The sequence below is a fragment of the Amblyomma americanum genome, chromosome 1 (assembly GCF_052857255.1).
Source record: "Amblyomma americanum isolate KBUSLIRL-KWMA chromosome 1, ASM5285725v1, whole genome shotgun sequence".
In the NCBI taxonomy this organism is placed as follows: Eukaryota; Metazoa; Arthropoda; class Arachnida; order Ixodida; family Ixodidae; genus Amblyomma; species Amblyomma americanum.
The window spans coordinates 320,008,123-320,026,359 of record NC_135497.1 but is presented as its reverse complement, the minus strand read 5'-3'; the positions used below and the strand labels follow the sequence as shown (position 1 = coordinate 320,026,359).

The 18,237-nt window shown below is 47.2% G+C and overlaps 1 long non-coding RNA gene across 1 annotated transcript in view; it reads left to right on the top strand.

Moving 5' to 3' along the window:
- Positions 1–528: 528 nt before the first annotated feature.
- LOC144098943 (uncharacterized) overlaps positions 529–18,237 on the top strand; it is a 156,324-nt gene continuing 138,615 nt past the window's right edge. Inside the window, exon 1 of the long non-coding RNA XR_013307274.1 lies at positions 529–648. This is a non-coding gene — a long non-coding RNA (uncharacterized LOC144098943). The remainder of the gene's footprint in view (positions 649–18,237) is intronic.

Sequence of the window (18,237 nt, the reverse complement as noted above, 5' to 3'; positions counted from 1 at the left end):
GTCTAGAAATCACTCCCGCTACACGAAGAGCATGGTCAGAATGTTCCGAAATAACCTTGCTCTTTTTTTTTTTTTCCCTGGGAGTTCAGGCCTTTACCGTATGGACGCGAAGCCCTTTTTGTCGTCACGATTTGCACTCTCAATGAGCTGCCGGAGCGCTACTCAAATCAAAGTCGAACGGCTGTTGTATGCGAAAGCAGGTCGGCAGCGTGACGCATGCATTCAAGAACTGCGTTATTCAATCGGAGTGACGCGACGAAAAGCTGGCGGCGCCGCGGGGACGCGGTCTGTAATGCCAAACAAAGTTACAGACCGCGACAGAAATAAAACAACGCAGAAAAGAAAAAAAAATGATTTCGTTGCGGCTCGGCGGCGACTGAAATGCGCGTTCTGTGCTTTCGTGCATGACCTCAGCACAGCTCCCAATTCTAGACCACTCTTTCATTCAGGCCGCGAGTGAACTGACTTTCATATTCTTTTTAAGGCTTTACGGCCCGTACACATTTATGCATATACAGCACGCCTGAACGGCCAGGGACATCTACTGGCCGCGAGGTCCTCCGTGTTTTCAAGCAATCGAGGTGGCGCTGCAGTCGCTGGCGGGTTCGCTGCAGGCAAGGAGCTCGGGAGCGACGTGACGACGTAGCGGTGAGTTTTTTGAGTAGTGGTGCATTAAAATAGGTTTCTGGCTTCGAGGAGCAGAAGAGCATGTTTCAATGGGTGATTTGATTCAGATTCCGAGTTCTCATTGGACCGCGACGGGCATCTTGCTTCTTCCCGGTTTCGGAGAGCTGCTCTGAATCGCCGATTGGAATACGCCATAAGGCTTTTGAGGCACTTGCAGTTAGTGAGTCATGCGGTCGGCCGGAGCTTTGAACGTATAGTTTAAAAATTCAGGGGCGCTTTGTGAACATAAAGTGAGGTGAGGCGAAAGACTTTAGCGCGGTGTCTCTGCTTGTGTCACTGATGAGTGGTTAAGGAGTTAATTAAGTAGACAAGTGTTGTGAATCCTAAATGCTGGAGACACAGGAGAACGTTTGGAAGGCATCCGTCTGATTCGACGCCTTTCTGCAAACGCTCTCCAGCGTCCTAGACAAGGAGAACTACACACGCGTTGGCAGGAAGAAGCGTAGTCGTTAGCAAGCTTAGCTGCGGAACGGAAGGATGGTGGATCGAATCCAATCGTGCACATATATTTTTTCTCTTATCGAGTTGGAGCGTAACGGACGGACGGACGGACGGACGGACGCGAGCATGAGCCATTAAAGGCTTTCGCGTTAAAAGAAGTGGGTGCACGTGGGCCAGGTACGAACCGTAGAACTGCGAATATCTCGATGCCGCATGTTGGCTGATGGCGTGCAATGGTGGCCTCGATCACAACTGGAGCCCTCGATTCTGGCGTGGGCGTGTGACGTTCGGTGGTATCCACTCTTTTGGTACGCTGCTTTAGTGTTAGCCGCCTCATTTTGTGGCAGTCAAATGCAGTTAGACTGTTCGGACCACGGCGTGCTGAAGGCGTGATCCTAAGAGAACGGCGCCCTGTGGGACCGCTGGCGTCGGCTCTACAGTTCCGAACTTGGCGCAACACTAGCCGAGCCAAATACGAAATCCCATCTTCTCGGCATTCTCGCTGTGCACGGAGTTCTCTTTGAGATACTTGCACAAGTGGTGGCGCCACTGTTCCATCTCAATACTTTTTAGAAACTCTATGAGAGCCGCACATTGGGGGAGTTGGGTTATTCGCATGAGCAATCGAGAACCGCAGCGTTCCTGCTTGCGACTGGTCCATCGCCGTCTCAGCTTTGTGACATGGAGGAAGCGTACAATTTAGAAGCCCTTATGCTGTTTTTTTGGAAGCCAAAAGTGAGGACTTCACCAAGCTGGTTGGCCACCTCGGCCAGCCCATAAGAAGAGCCGGTCAAGCTTGCTTTGGACCGGGCCGCTTGCATTTTTAAGGAAAATTGTGCTTGTGCTACGAGCTTGCCGAACTCGGTGCCTGTGTGCGTGCCCGCTTAAGAAATCAATCGGGTGCCAAATTATTGCGAAGCCCGCATGTTGTTCGTCTTGGGTACTGGCAGCGCACAGCAGTCAAGGAGCCAGGCGTCACTTTCCATGACCTTATTTGTCAAACACCATAGGTTTTTGCATATATTTCTTGGCACTCGACGCTTTGCTGAGCACATCGGCCAACGTCCTTCTATCGTTAAAAGCGCGGATTGTGTGCTTGTTAAGCTTGCGTTCAACTGTAGTACTGGACAGCGATTTGCGTTGATCGCCGCTTCATGCGAGCGTTGGAAGTGACGGGATGTCGCCGTAAGAGCTGTCAAGATTTTTTTTTTTTTTGACACCAGGTTTGCAGTACTCACGGACACGACCGCACGACGTGAAAAGGGAACCGCGAAGGAACAGAGTTATACTTGATCGAGTTCGCCGAGTCGTTGCCATGACTACGCTCTTACTGGAGCAAGATGTCCCAGTGGCCGTCTCAAATATAAATAAACACGTCACTCCCGCCACACTTTCTCTGACTCCAGCTCGGATATCCGGGAAATTTTCAACTCTCCTTACTCCTTGCTTCGTGATGTCGCGCAGTGTCTGTAGGTGGCACCACCGTCGACCCTCTAGTGGGGAAGTGAAGCTAGTACATGACGGAGGGAAAGGCGAAAGGCAACACCTCGTGCTTCTCGTGTTTTGTAATTCTCAGCAGCGGGCGTATAGAAGATGATCAACCAAATGGCTCCAGTTTTAGTCTTATTAGAAAGCTCGTATGGAGATCACGTTGCAACGCTGCGACACATCTCTACCGAAAAGAAGAAAAGGTGCTGACTGTTGTTGATGAACAGTGTACCGCTGGGAAGTGTTCCTGCTCTGCATAAATAATCGCGGAACCCTCAGGCACTACGTGAAAGAAGTGGAAACAGTAGCATAAACTTGGGATTCGCACGCTGCCACAAAACTTCTATTTCCCCATTTTCTCAGTGTTTTTGCATGTTATTTGCTTGCACATCCTCACTAGACTGATGTTTGTGTGGCGTCCCACTTTCCTAAGTTCACTTCCGCGTTGGTTCGCGTTTTTACCCCAAGTGCATTGAATGCCTTTACTGAAAGTGCATATTCTTTGTCGTCTATTAGCCTGTTGAGGCGTTATTTGAAACACACTGAGAGTTTAGTCATTAGCATATCCTCAGCTGCTTGTTGACCTTTTCTTTATTTTGTAGCACATCTTTGTTTTTATGCTCATTAATGTTTCTCTGTACTTCAAATGAGTTTCATGTCTTGTCTACCGTATCGTGCTGCCAGGTGCGGCGCCCGATAAGTTTTCACGACTTGGGCTGACCCATTCCACCACCTGCATTTCCTTTGTTTAATTATTATTATTATTGAGCAAGTTACTGCCCATCTTCGACGAAGCGATGGTTACACGCCTGTGGTCATGCGCACTTATTTTTAGCGGTTCGTTTATTTAATATTCATTGCATTGAATTCCAGGCTAAATGAGCTACTTTGATGCAAATGACGATGCAAATGACTTTGAAGCACAGAGTTCTTAGAGTACAGATATTTATTTACAGTACTATTATCGACTAGTAACCTAAATAACCCGGTTTTAGTGAAATATGCACGACTGTTTAAACAACTGAAATCTTCATTATCGATCCACCACTAGATACCATTTCAGCTCTCGGTAATCGTGAAACTAATAATACGTAACTATGGTTTCTCGCCCAATTAATGGCGCCACGCAAAGAGCGAACCGACTGGGTTAGACAAGTAAGGTATTAAGCTCTATATATTTTGTCCCGTGTTGACAGACTGACATGTCGCACAGGTTGCAGGATGTCAGAAACAAAGAAATAAGTAGGGGGAAACAGGTACCCGATGACAACGTTACCTGTGAATGAAAGCCCATGTCTGTTTCCGCCGCACAAGATTACCTATGCTCATTCAGGTGCATGCCATAACGAATGCTCAGACGCCATATCGTAATTAGCTCATGCAAAACTTTCCTGCTGAGCCGGCGTCACACATGTGGAAGTCTTCCAGTTTAATAGTGGTGGTGGTAGTGGTTTTTTATTAAAATAATAGTAAAAAAGGAAGGAAAATATTTTTGCTAGCCCCGGCATCTGCCATCGATACTGAAGCACCTGAGCTGGGGCAGCGGAAATAAAGGATAACAGGCAGAATGGAGAAATTAAATGAAAGAGGTGAGAGGACAGGGAGAGAGGATAGGGGGAGAAGTAATATATCCAAACTATTTCCACAATAAGAAATGTGTCCAGGTTGTGCGCGTGACCAGTTTAATAGTAAAAACAAAAAAGAATGTTGTAGACTCAGCTTCGCAAGAGCGGGTCACATTACGACCAGACGACCCTCGCACAACTCGGCCATGCATACCACAGGCCGGATTATAGGCTATTTGATCCCAGTGTTGGATGTGATGGGCGGGAGTTTCAGTACCAATTGAATCTGAATTATTGCGCGCAATAATGGATTGCGAGGGAATCAAGAATACACAGTTGCTTGACGGCTCATTCTGGCAGTGACAAGGTATAGTTCGCAGCGTGAATACCGGTTCACGTTTCATTCGTGGGAAGAGGAGAAGAAACAAATATGCTGAAACCGCGAAATAAACAGCAGCAGTCACCAGGAACGCAGTCATTACTCACACATGTACGCAATGCTGGCCAGTAGACTACGCAAGGAGGGATCTACATACAGAAAACTCATTGCCTCACCCATCACCTCGCGGAAACTCTGCTAGATCTTGCGGACCAGGCCGTACAGAAAGCGTGACCTTGTGACTTGCGTCTGTCCTTTAGTATTTGTGTGCTGATTGGCTCGAGCTTAAACCTACATTATTTGAACAAGACGTGCGCAGGCAGTGATTATCTGAACTATGCGAAAACATATCGTAAAGTGTAGCTTATATATATCAAGGCTGTCTGATGTAACATGAAGGAATTAGTAGCATGCAGTGCCTGGCGACCGGTGGAGTGATCTAGTAATGTCGGGACCAATTTTCGGTCACTGCGAGGGTGGTAATTATTTTAGCGGCGAGCTGAAGGAAACGGATCTCCATCCGTATCAAAGAAACGCTCAAAACTGGTCAGCCACAGTCTGCTGCTAGCTTTCCTACGGGACGGCAAACGTTTCCTTAATAACTAATCTAACAACTTATCTAACAACTTAAAAAGGTTGCTGGTAAGCGTAGATTACAAAAACACAAATAAATTAAAAGGGCAGGAGAATTAAAGAAGTTACGACTGCCTTCGTTGATAGACTTTGTCTGAACTCTGACAGTGACAACCTCAGTTGGCTCTACACGTTTTAACACTGGACTGACGCTTAACTAATTTTCATTGGTAGTAGTTTTAGGCTAGCCATTTATCTATTTTCCCCCCATGTATCGTATAAGTAGGGCCTTTCGTTTTAGGGCAAAACATAGCTTTACCCGATACTTGCACCCCGAGCAAATTTATTAAAAATCAGATTAAACCTGATATCTACAAGAGTTTGCATTCTAGGGAGCACGGTTTTATAGTACGCAAAGCTGACGACACCGCAGGAAAAGTAACGCATATATTGCGCTCACTTCAGAGGACTGTTTGCAGATAAGTGATTATTTTAAACCTCCTTTGACAGTCTTTGATAGTATTGGGGTAGAAAGTCTCCGTGACTGTTCAACGCACGGTGCTTGTTTGTAAAGGGACGTGGAAAGGACAGCAGCCAGCTGGCCGGGGCTGAACCTATCAGCGAAAACATCCGAGGCGGAAAAGATTGGGCTCGCACGGCGATATGGTACGTGCGCAGCGCTCTTGCGGACAACGGAGAGAAGGGGCGCCGCGAAACGCACCGTGCACAGCGTCCGGGCTGCAGTGACCGTGCGGCTGATCCCTGGAGCTGCTGCTGCTGCTGCGGCCATGTGGGCTGCCTTTGATTACCGGCCGTCCATCGCAAATAAAGCGCCGGGATCCCCACCACCCACTGGGACAAGAAAGGAGCGGCCCCTGTCGCATCTCTCCCCGGTAGGCCATCGACGCCTTCCGGTCTTGGCGCGCTTCCGCTATATGCCCGTCAGGCGTTGCGCAGGCTCTTGATCACGGGGCGTATACGCTGCGTCGTCCTTTAATGACGTTCGTTCTGCGTTCGGGACTTGTGTTTTTTGGGCCGCTGTATAGGGCTTCGCCTCCTTTCTTTTTCGGATGGACGATGCTGCTTCCAGGTGGGCACGATTGAAGCCAGCGTGGGAATGCCTCATATATAAGGCGGAATGCTTATTACGCAGGCGCACCAGGGGTCTTCGGCATGCACGAGAAGCTCGCTGCATCATCGCCCAACAAGCGCAAAGTGGGAACGACAAGAAAGTAAACGAGACCAAGGAGGGAGGTCAGAGTAACAAAGGCTTCCGCTTTTATTTTCGGGAAGATTGTTGCTGTCTTTCAGAAAAGGTGCTGATCAAGGTTAGCGTGCACCGCGCGCTACACGGCGGGTAAATCAGCACGCAGGCACGGCGCGCAGCAAGAGTTACGTCAGGAGTAGGAGGAACAGGGACGCGCCCACAGGTGGCGTAAGACGGTCGTGTTACGCCGCAGCAGGTCTTGCACTGAATGACACACTTATGACGTGTTTTATTAATTTATTCGTACACACCTGCGGCACGTGTAGGCATTATTGTAGGGTGAGAGGAATGGGAGACATGGGTAATGCTACGGGCTGGCGCAACACTATTAAACAATGTGGAACAAAAGCACCACGTCGTTGGCGAACGCGAAAGAGGATAACTGTGCATAGCTTTACATGTCTGACAGCAGACCCCGGAGAATTGGTTCAGGTTGGCACGAGAAAACTTGCTGAGGTAATCGATTCCAGTCCTTAACCGTGAGTATAGAAAGAATTCACTTTGAAATGTTTTGTTCCTGAATTCCACTTCTCTAATTTTTCATCCATGATCGCTTCTGTTTGGCATAAAAATCGGCGAAGGCGAATGAGTTCCTTCTTGTATTTTAATTCTTATGACATATTTGATAAAGCATCTGTAACCGAAAGCGCTTTAACTTGAATTTAATTCATCCCATCGCAGAGTACCTTTAGTCTCAGTAGCCCTACTTGTGAGGCTGCAGTCGAGACATACAAATCGAGCAGTACAGGTATGCATTGGTTCTAACATGTCAGATAGCTTTAAAGACGGTTGCAGCCAAATGACCAAGCAGGCTGCAGCATTGCTCGAGAGAAAATGAAATATACAATGTCGTTTACTGTTAACGGAATGTGGTCCTAAAATTGCGATTTACAAATTTCAGCGTTCCAGAAACTTTAGACGCCACATGCTGGGCCAGACTCACGTGAAATTAGATCAAGAACGAACTTTAGCATATTAATATTCATTTTCTTTGTAAAACCGGACCGAACGCTTCACATGTCGTTTGAAAAAATGCGATCTCAATAAGACAAAAGCTGTTCGTTCTTGTGAAGGACTTCTCGCGTGCCCGAGACGAATGTGTTAACGTTATATTACTTGGATCTCTACCCCCGAAGCTTTCAACTAAACAATGTAATAGAGCTTTGGGTCAAGTTCAAAGATATCTGCACTTACTGTGTTCCGGAATTTGTTCCAAACAAGACATTTATTTATTTGTCTGGTTAATCCTTCCAGTCATAGCTAATTTTTGTGTGATGCGAGGAAGCACTCACTTGAAAATAAGATAAAAGAGCATAAAGATACACTCGGGCAACTCCATACAATTTTTATTCTTATCACAAATCTGCTTTATGGCTTTTCCAGGTTACGTCGATGTTCGGCAGCAAGAGACGCGTTTGTAACTGAGGAAATTCGATTTAAAAATCGAACATTGTTTTCCCGCCACTGGATTGAAATTCGTGACGTCAACACCGAAATTCACTCCGTGATCTTCGCCTGGATATGAACGATGACATAGTTTGACCTCATTGATCCACGCGGAACTAAGTCGTAGGAGTTTGCTTGCAGACGCGGCCCATGATGGGGTTACCTGTATTTTATTTCGCGGTATTTTCTGGCTCAGAAAAGCTCCGTTTTCATTTTAAGGTTTCTTTTTTCAACAGAATGCGGTAAAACATCGCCGCGAATCTTTGCAATGTTTGTTCATTCTACAAAGCTGTCGGCACGCGCTTTATAGCTTTGTTTGCGATGCAAGACGCGACCAGATTTATCTTGATTGATTGCATCCAGGCAGAGCTGGTTCTACATTGTTCCAGAACGTTCTAGTAACTTTGTATGCTTTATCTCTAAAGTTCGCTATCAGCTTTAAATCTAGCACGGCCGACAGCGGCGGGAATTCTGTTCGACAACCTCCGATCACGATTGTTGCTACGCCGCCACCGAGTGATTCAGTCCATTGTTGGCTCAAGTCAGCCCAAATAAATAGTTTTGTTTAGGCGCCATTTTTGCTATCGTTCTGCTCCCTGGATGGCAGTCACCACTTCGTGACAATATTGATATAGGCCGACCTTAAATTTTCCTCACTGTTTTATTTATTTATTTATACATGCCGCATCGTCGGCGAGACTTTTGGAGGAGTGGGGTAAAATACAAATTATCAAGCATTCAAAGATATAAGGGAAGCAATGATACAACAATAGCAATTCAGAACGCAGAATATGCATTGAACTCGTCTATTTGGCATGCTAAATGGCAGTGTTTTATTCTTATTTTGGCAATTGTTATTTGTGCCACGCAAAAAAAAAAAAATGGAACATTTCCATAGCAAAAAATTGGAAGTGGCTTAGCTCCGCTATGCCAGGATATACGTAGCGGGAGGTACGTTTCCCTGGCTGAGCTTGTTCTGATAATGCCAAACGCATTTCCATAGCAAAAAATTGGAAGTGGCTTAGCTCCGCTATGCCAGGATATACGTAGCGTGAGGTACGTTTCCCTGGCTGAGCTTGTTCTGGTAATGCCAAACGCAAAGTGTCATACATTGCATTACTCACAGGTGTCAAGTCCTTTTGGTGCCACAGTCTGTCGCACACACGACAAATATGTGCAAACGGATAGTTCATAAAGTCGGCTTCAAAGGTACGGGTCGCAGATGCACTTTCGGAAACTCGAATGGTTTGATCAGTCACACGACGGGCCTTCACATCCTCTTCGGTTGGTTCCCGTTGACTGACGGCTTCCATAGGCTCCATCTCGGCGGCTATGCGGAGTATATTACGCTCGGCAGTCTGGCGTCTCCGTTTGGTAAGCCGTTCCTCTCTCTGTTCGGGCGTCTCCGCTGCTCTCTTCGCCTTCTGACGCTCATTTTCTCTTTGTTGAGTAGCCATCTGCCAGGCGACAACCTCAGGATCAGAAGAGCTAATCTTCTCTTGTCCATACCGCCGTTTAGCAGCGGATGGACTCTCCTTCTGTGCATCCATATTAAGCGTTGCGATAGAGCGTTGCGATTACATCTCCGCATTTATACGCAATGCTCGGTTCGGGTGATAGAGCGGCGTGCGGCGGGGCGGTGGTGACGAACGCGGCGCAAATGTGGGGTTTCTCTAATTACGATAGTATCGGCGCATGAGCACAACAGCTCATCCGCGTGACGTCACATTCACCTTAGACTGTGGAGCGGGCGCGCGGCCGCGGCGACGGCGGCGACGAAACGCGCGGCGCACCCACTGCTCCTCTCCGGTTGCCATGGTAACGGCGCATGCGCACAACTTTCCTCTCCCATGTACCGCGAAATGCTCGACTGATAGCTCGAGTGTAGCTCCCGCTAGAATAAAGTAAAAGCAGTCCCTTCCAGCGCCTCAGAGTTATATTAGCGTTAACACCGCTCACGTTCAGTCCGTTTCGTCAAGCCGGCCAAGTGCAAGAGGGGGAAGCAAGGCCAGCGCATGCTGTTGTTGTTGTTGGTGTCCACATACTATGGCACATGCCCACATAGGAGGATTGGCCAAGAATTGGGAGGCAGAGAGAGTTTTGAGATAAATAATTCCTGGACGAAATTGAAATGAATGGTAAGGACGGAAGAAGTAAACAAAACGGAACAACGAAATGAAACGGGAAATGCAGAACGCACGCAGGAGATCGAGACTGATGTTTATAGCCGAGTAGTTAAATGATAATGATAATTGTAAGAATAAAAATAATATTGAAAAAATTAAAAAAATTAACAAGGTAGCCGTCTTGATTCCATTAAAAAATTTTGCACGGCAGTAAAAAGACTTTTGGCTGTACCCAAGTATGGCAGCTTCAAATGACAGTAAGATTGGGCTGTTCAAGCAAAGGCCAAGCTGTTGTAGAGGTTTCTCTAAAAACCGTCTTCGCATCATGGTGTACCGGCGACAAAACAACAAACAATGGTCTATGGTTTCGTGCTCACCACAAAATACGCAGACGGGATTAAGCGCCAACCCAGAATTGTGCAAATGAAAATTTAAGGGAGGATCCGGCAGCGGAGCCTTGATAGAGATACCTCAACGTTCCGTGAATGGCAAGATTGCCTGCTCCACGAATACCTCAGGTGCATGTAATCATCAGATCTTAAAAGAGATCCAGTTGTCATTCTTAACAAATTTTGTCGCCGGAGCCTCGCTGCTGTAATGTACGCTGTAGTCGGAACGATAGGTAGCACGGGGCCATTGAGGGACGCCTTTTCCAGGCAGTCCGCAACTTCATTGGCTGTCACAGCGCTATGACCTGGCACCCGTATCATGTAAACACGGCTCAAATGCGGAGGGAGTAAGGACTGGAAGGTGTTTAGAATTGGCGAATCCACAGCCGAAGCAAGGGACGAACACAAAGAAACAGATTCTGTAATAACAGCCACCGAAGAGAAAGCTGGCTCTAGTTTGCGAAGAGCAAGCACCACCGCCAGAAACTCCGCTTGGAAGGTGGTGGTGAAAAACATTTATAAGCAATTAAATTTTTTTACAGAAAGGTGATTTGGCTTGGAAAATTGGGGTGTAGTCGGGAAGCCGCACAGAAAAAGACCAATCTAGAAGCGGGCAATATATTCCCTCCTCTGCCTTTTCATCACATTGGGAGGCGTCAGTAACTACCGTTAAGCTTATAGGTAGGCTTTGTAAATGGCCTTCTAATAATCAATTTAAAATGCGGGGTAGTAAATGCTTAGCGTTTTTCGGGAAAATGTCGTCACAGACAATTTCTACAGAGTACCCACTGTTTTTTGTCGGAAGGATGTTATACAAAAGAATATTTAAAGGTTCAAGCAAATTTTGTACCATAACTACCTGCGGGGTGGGAAATCAAGGCCAGCGCACTCCAGAAAAGGAAGTCGGCTGGCAACAAAAAACAGACAAGGAGCGATGTAAGTCTGATTCATATATTTTTAGGTACGTCTGAACAGTTCGGAATTGAAATCTAGATGATAAAGGGGGAATACGGGCTTCAAAATAAAGCACGTTATTGGCCACACATTTGGTAAGGCCTAGGCACAACCGAAGCACTTCCCGCTCCAAATGAACGAGCGGGTGAATTTTGTAAGCAGCCGTATCAGAAAACAGCACAAATCCAAATTCTAAAATTGGTCGGACATAAAAAACATATGTCCGCAAAAGTGCATCTCTCCGCATTCCAGGCCGGGGGTTACTTAAGCTACGCAACATGCCCACAGCACGAGCCCCTTTCGCTGCGGCAGGGTCAATGTGCGAGCGCCATGTGAGGCTGTCGTCATAAATGACACCAAGATATTTTAATGACTAGAGGAATATTTTGTCGCTGGTAACTGGGAGACACATTAACAGGATCTTGCACTTGAAAAACAAGTACAGCGCACTTGTTTACATTTAAGGTGAGGCATAAGTCACACAACTAACTTTCAAGCAAATTCAGGTACGATTGTAGGAGCACATAGAGAGATTGAATGTCAGCTGCAGCAGCGAAAAATGCAATGTCGTCCGCATAGACGAACATGCGAATGTTTTGGTGGCTGGGAATGGAGCTCATTACAATATTAAAGAACACAGGCGACAAGACTGCCCCTTGTGGAACACCTCTGAATTGTTTATATCTTCCAGAATGCACACCATTTAGTATACAAAAAAAACTGTTTTCAAGGAACGCAGCACTCCATCGCTGGTCATTCATAAAAATGAAAGTATATTTTTAGATAAATTTAGAAAGACTTGAGTCACTTTTGTTCCCCCCTCTGTAATAATCTTACCCTCGCACTAGTCATTGACCTGTTGTTTGGTATATTCTTTTGTCCCCTTTCCTCCGCGCCTTCTTCTTGGCTATATATAAGCCATTCTTGACTTGAACAGTTGCAAGTAGCGCCTGTCTCGTGTCCTCCTTTCCTGTGTGCTGTGTTTTTGTGCGCTTCATCTACTCAATCATTCAGGTATGCCTGTAAACACTCGTATAGAGCATGATTATCCTTTGCTGATGCGAAAAAAGATATATCATCTGCGTATACACAAACTGCAATGTTTGGGTGAATGGGTATGTCCCGAACCAATGTGTTGAAGAGCAGTGGAGACAAAACAGATCCTTGCGGCATACCTTTTGATTGAACATAGGTATTAGAACAGAAAGATCCGTCTGCACAGAAGAAAAATCTATCGTTTAAAAATTCGCAAATCCAAGCCTACATGTAGTGCGGTGAATGTATCTGAGCAAGATTGTTAATAAGGACCGTGTGTTCAACGCTGTCATAGGCCTTAGCAACATCAAGTGTCACCAAGGCCGCAACTTCTCTCTTGCGTATTGAGAGACGTATTCTGCTCTAGAGAGCCACGTGCGCGGACCATATGGAACCACCGCGACGAAAGCCAATCTGTGCGGAGCTGAGGCCGTTAACGTGATGAACATGCTCTGTGAGGCGACTGCGTACTACTCTTTCTATTACCTTTATTAAATTTGAGGTTAAAGCAATCGGCCGAATATTGTCTAAATGAAATCCATTTTATGCATTGATGAGGTTCACTGGTCACTGACCAAGGTCAACAAAAAATGACGTTTCGGGAGCGCTACGGCTCCCTTGTTCACAATGAGCAACCAGCTGGACGTCCCGGGCTTTTTGTAGCAGTTACTATCGTTTTGAGGCATTTCGCGTAGATAGGGTGCAACGTGCCGTCATTCTTATTTATTGTGTTGGGCGTAGTCTGGATGATTAATGACTCGAGATTTCGGCGGGCTGATACATTCTTTTCCGTTGTCACTATATCTGCTTCATCCCAGTTAATTTCGTGACCAGTATCTTGCCCATGCTCCGCGATTGCGTTCGTTGTCACTTTTCCTTTTCGTACATCGTACTGATGTTCTTTCAGGCGTCTCTTGAAGTCTTTCGTTTCCCCTATGTAAACTGATGAACAGTCGGCGCAGACAATCTTGTAAACCACGCCGGGAAAACTGGCACGAGGGAGCTGGTCTTTCACGTTTACAAGCTCATTTCTTATCTTGCTTGTTGGGACATGTGCAACATGGACGCCGTGCTTGCGGAACATCCGCGCCAGCGCCTCGCTGATCCCCGGTACATACGGGATAGCGGCTCGTTTCGGTGCGTTAGCTCTTTCGTCTTCCCGGGCAGCAGGCTCACTTGATACAGCCACTCTTTGCGTGTTCCGAATGAAGGAAAGCGGGTAGCCGTTTCTTTTCAAATTTTTTTCCACGGTCTTCATTTCGTGGTTTAGGGCGGCGTCTTCACTGCATACTTCCCTGGCACGGTTGATTAGAGATGCCACCACTGACCGCTTATGACTGACAGGGTGTGCTGAATTGAAATTTAGGTACCTTCCGGAATGCGTCGGTTTCCGGTAGACGCGAAAACTAAGACCTGTTGGAGTACGGGTTCCTCGACACCGTGGTAACCCGTACTCCAACAGGTCTTAGTTTTCGCGTCTACCGGAAACCGACGCATTCCGGAAGGTACCTAAATTTCAATTCAGCACACCCTGTCAGTCATAAGCGGTCAGTGGTGGCATCTCTAATCAACCGTGCCAGGGAAGTATGCAGTGAAGACGCCGCCCTAAACCACGAAATGAAGACCGTGGAAAAAGATTTGAAAAGAAACGGCTACCCGCTTTCCTTCATTCGGAACACGCAAAGAGTGGCTGTATCAAGTGAGCCTGCTGCCCGGGAAGACGAAAGAGCTAACGCACCGAAACGAGCCGCTATCCCGTATGTACCGGGGATCAGCGAGGCGCTGGCGCGGATGTTCCGCAAGCACGGCGTCCATGTTGCACATGTCCCAACAAGCAAGATAAGAAATGAGCTTGTAAACGTGAAAGACCAGCTCCCTCGTGCCAGTTTTCCCGGCGTGGTTTACAAGATTGCCTGCGCCGACTGTTCATCAGTTTACATAGGGGAAACGAAAGACTTCAAGAGACGCCTGAAAGAACATCAGTATGATGTACGAAAAGGAAAAGTGACAACGAACGCAATCGCGGAGCATGGGCAAGATACTGGTCACGAAATTAACTGGGATGAAGCAGATATAGTGACAACAGAAAAGAATGTATCAGCCCGCCGAAATCTCGAGTCATTAATCATCCAGACTACGCCCAACACAATAAATAAGAATGACGGCACGTTGCACCCTATCTACGCGAAATGCCTCAAAACGATAGTAACTGCTACAAAAAGCCCGGGACGTCCAGCTGGTTGCTCATTGTGAACAAGGGAGCCGTAGCGCTCCCGAAACGTCATTTTTTGTTGACCTTGGTCAGTGACCAGTGAACCTCATCAAGCCATGATTCCTGACCAGACGGTATGCCGTCGAACCCTCGACTACATCCATTTTATGCATTTTTCAAAAGTAAAATAATTTTCGCAATTTTTCAACTGTAAGGAATCCAAGTGATTTCCAATGACGCATTTACAATATACAGAAGGTGAGTTGGAAAGTCTTGCGCTAAAATCTTTAACGTGCCCATAGTAACCCCATCAGATCCCGGGGCAGCAGACTGCATCGAGAAAACAATTGGGAGGAGTTCCGACACGTCCACCTCAGGATAGTCCGAGCAGGGGGTGAGAGTGTGCAAAGGTTCCGTTTTCTGCACTTGGAAACGTAAAGCAAGCCCCTGAGCGATACGTTCAAGGTGTTGCTTAGCTTTTTGCAGAGACAATACCAGTGACTTTATGCGGTTGGAGTCCGGAGAGTTGTTATTCTGCGACATGAATCTATACGGAGCCTTCTTATTCTGAAATTTAGAGAGATACGTGTTTAGATTTTGATTGTAATCGTGCTTTGCTTTTTTAACAGTTCTTTGGAAAGATGCAGAGTAGAACTTAAAATTTATCCAATTAGCTGGGCTCTGATTGTGGGTAAGGCTCTTCCATGCTGCTTTTCTAAGGCGGTAAGCTTCCTCACACTCCTTCGTCCATCAAAGAGACGGCTGTCTGGCAGGCAGGGGCAGTAGCGCACACAGAGAATACAGAGCTCTCAGCAGCATCTTGCAGAAAGGAAATTGCCCGCTGAGCTCTTTCTGCTCGACCTGAGCTAACTATGGAGGGAAGCGAGGCAGATATAAATTTTTTATACGTAATGTGATTTACAAATTTTATGATTGCGCCACCTTTTCTGATAGGAGAGGACATAATAGCAAAGGTTACTGAAAAGTGGTCACTAGATGTACCTGAGTCTACTGATGACCATGCAGATACTCCAACCCCACGAGATGCTAATGTTGAATCTATGACTGAACGAGAAACTCCACGCATAAAGGTTACTGCTCCAGAGTTGCAGCAGCGCACTGCATTCATAGACATCCATGACCAGAGAATCTGGCCGCATGAGTCAGAGCGACTACCCCAGACACTGTGGTGCGATTTAAAATCCCCTGCAATGACTGTGTTGATCGCTCCGCTCAGTAAGGTATCCAAACAGTCTGTCCTGTGAACACCTACAGGGAAGTAGACGTTAGCAATAGTTTCTTTGGCGCACTGTGGAAGGGAGATTTCAACCTGCTACAACTCACAGTCAGGGATCATAACTTCCTGCGAGATTGATGCCCGGTGACATATTTTTGTAGAGATCATAGTTATTAAACCACCACCCCTGTCATTAATGCGGTCTACCCTGAAAACACGGAATTTTTTCATTGAAAATGATTTAAGTGAAGAGAGCCACGTTTCTTGCAAAATCACAATGTCTGGATTATGTTTATGAAGAAGTATTTCAAGACCCGTGAGAGAAGAAAGTACGGGACGACAATTCCATTGCAGAACTTTTAGACCCGCCGTTATTATTGACTGATGAAAGAGGCAGCAACAATCTCCTTCAGCACATCAGTCTGTGGGATTACTTTGAGGGGCCCTTGTTTGCTTTGATTTTCGGAACAGCTGACTTCGAGGGTGAGGAAGAAGCTCGACGCTTCTGGGAAGGACAGAGCATTTCAACATCCGTGTTACAGATATCTACGTGAGAGACACTGCCAGGAGCGCTGTAATTGGCAGGCGGGACTTGGGATGTGTCAGGAGGAGATATGGGGTCACTCTTACTAGCAGCACAATTTGGGAGCGATGCAGTCGTCGCCGCCGAAACAGATGATTGATAAGGCAGATACAGGCCTGCAACAAATTGAGATAAAGCCTCGGTGAAGTTGCACAGCATTCGCTCGACCACCACAGAAAGAGCCTGTTCTACTGAGGACACTACCGAAGTAGTCAAACTTGACTCTATACGTGCAACATAGCTTCGCGCACGGCTGGCATATGCATTATTCTTCCGATCCAGAAGTGCATACGCATCTGCTCTCGAGAATCGCTTCGATTAAATTATATCTAGCAGGCTCATTTCGTCAGCTCGCTTCGAGCAGTTGGCATCATCAGCTGAGTGGTTACACTTGCAGAGGCAATACTGGGGCTGATCCCAGGAACAGCTGCCATCCGAATGCCTTTCTCCACAAACACGGCAGCGGGTCGCCGATTTACACGCTTTACCACTGTGACCGAACCGCCAACAGTTCGTGCATTGAAGTGGACGGGGTTGCAAGGATCCACTCGATACACCATTGGGCAGACCTTGAGTTCAGAAGGACAGGAGGAGCCAGCAAAAGTAGTTATAACTGATTCTGTGGCTACACGCACACCATTCAATTCTCTACTGCAGCGGTAGACAGAATGAACCCCCACACCTGCATCCTGAAACTCCTCCAGTATTTCCTGTGGAGAAGATGCTGGGTCCACTCCACGAACATTACCCGTGGAGCATGCGAGATGTTCACGGATGAATGCTTTCACCGCTAATGACTGAAAAATTTTGCACTGGAGCAGGTCAGTGACGCAAGCAATGTCAGAGGTCTTGAAAACAATGCCTCTACGGCCCAACGGTCGCACCTCAGAGATCTGCAGGTAGTGGGTAGTTAGAGACCTTAGCTCCTCCTGAAGAATCTTAGAGGTTTTCATCTTGATCATTCCTTTCCTGATCGGTACAAGCGCCACAGGGATGACGTCAATTCTACTTTTGATAAAAAGGTCCAGCGGCAAGCTTTGGGTGGGCAAGCTTTGGGTGGGCAAGCTGGCAAATGAGGTTGCCGACCCTCCGCCCGGGGAGGTCAGCGACAAACCTGAGCCAAATGCTCCCTCAAGTGCACATTAACCGCGCCTACAGACTTAACCTTAGACCTGGCCATATCCCCGACGCAGAACGGCGGCCTCACCAAAGATGAGCACGCAGGCACCACCAGGAAACCGCAGGCACCACAGGAAACAGCGGTTCAGAACCGTTCAGAAAACCCTTCAGTTCTTCTACTGCACGAAACGTCTCCTTCATTTGGATAACTTCACCGTCCTTTTGTCAAGAAAGGAACTACTCCGGCGGCGCACGCGTGCTCTCATCCCTCCTTGTGCGGAAACGCTCCCCCGCGGTCTTATCCGTGCAGAGGAGGTTGCTCTTAGGAGGATCCTGGTCGGGGTTGCCCTCACACCTGCCGCCACTCGGAAATGGCCTCAGTACCGAGATTTGTTTCCTCGGCTTGGATGTCCGATCTGTAAACACGAGGACATGAAGCCGTACCATCGTTCTCTACTGCACTTCATCAAATCAGCTAACCTTTTTTCTTTAATTTAATTACTACTACCTCTTTCATCACAGCTTCCCCCATCATTTATGCCCTGAAGCAATAAATATCGCTTAAAAAGCATATAATCTGCATTCAGATGACAAAGACGAAAGGCGATCTGCATCGCAGCGCGTGCACGAGGCACGAGTCCCGCAGAACACTGAGCCGACCCGGCCACAGTAGATGACGGCTCCGCAGCGGACCTCGACGGCCTAGGTTCTGGCGGCAGCTGAAATGCCACCCGCA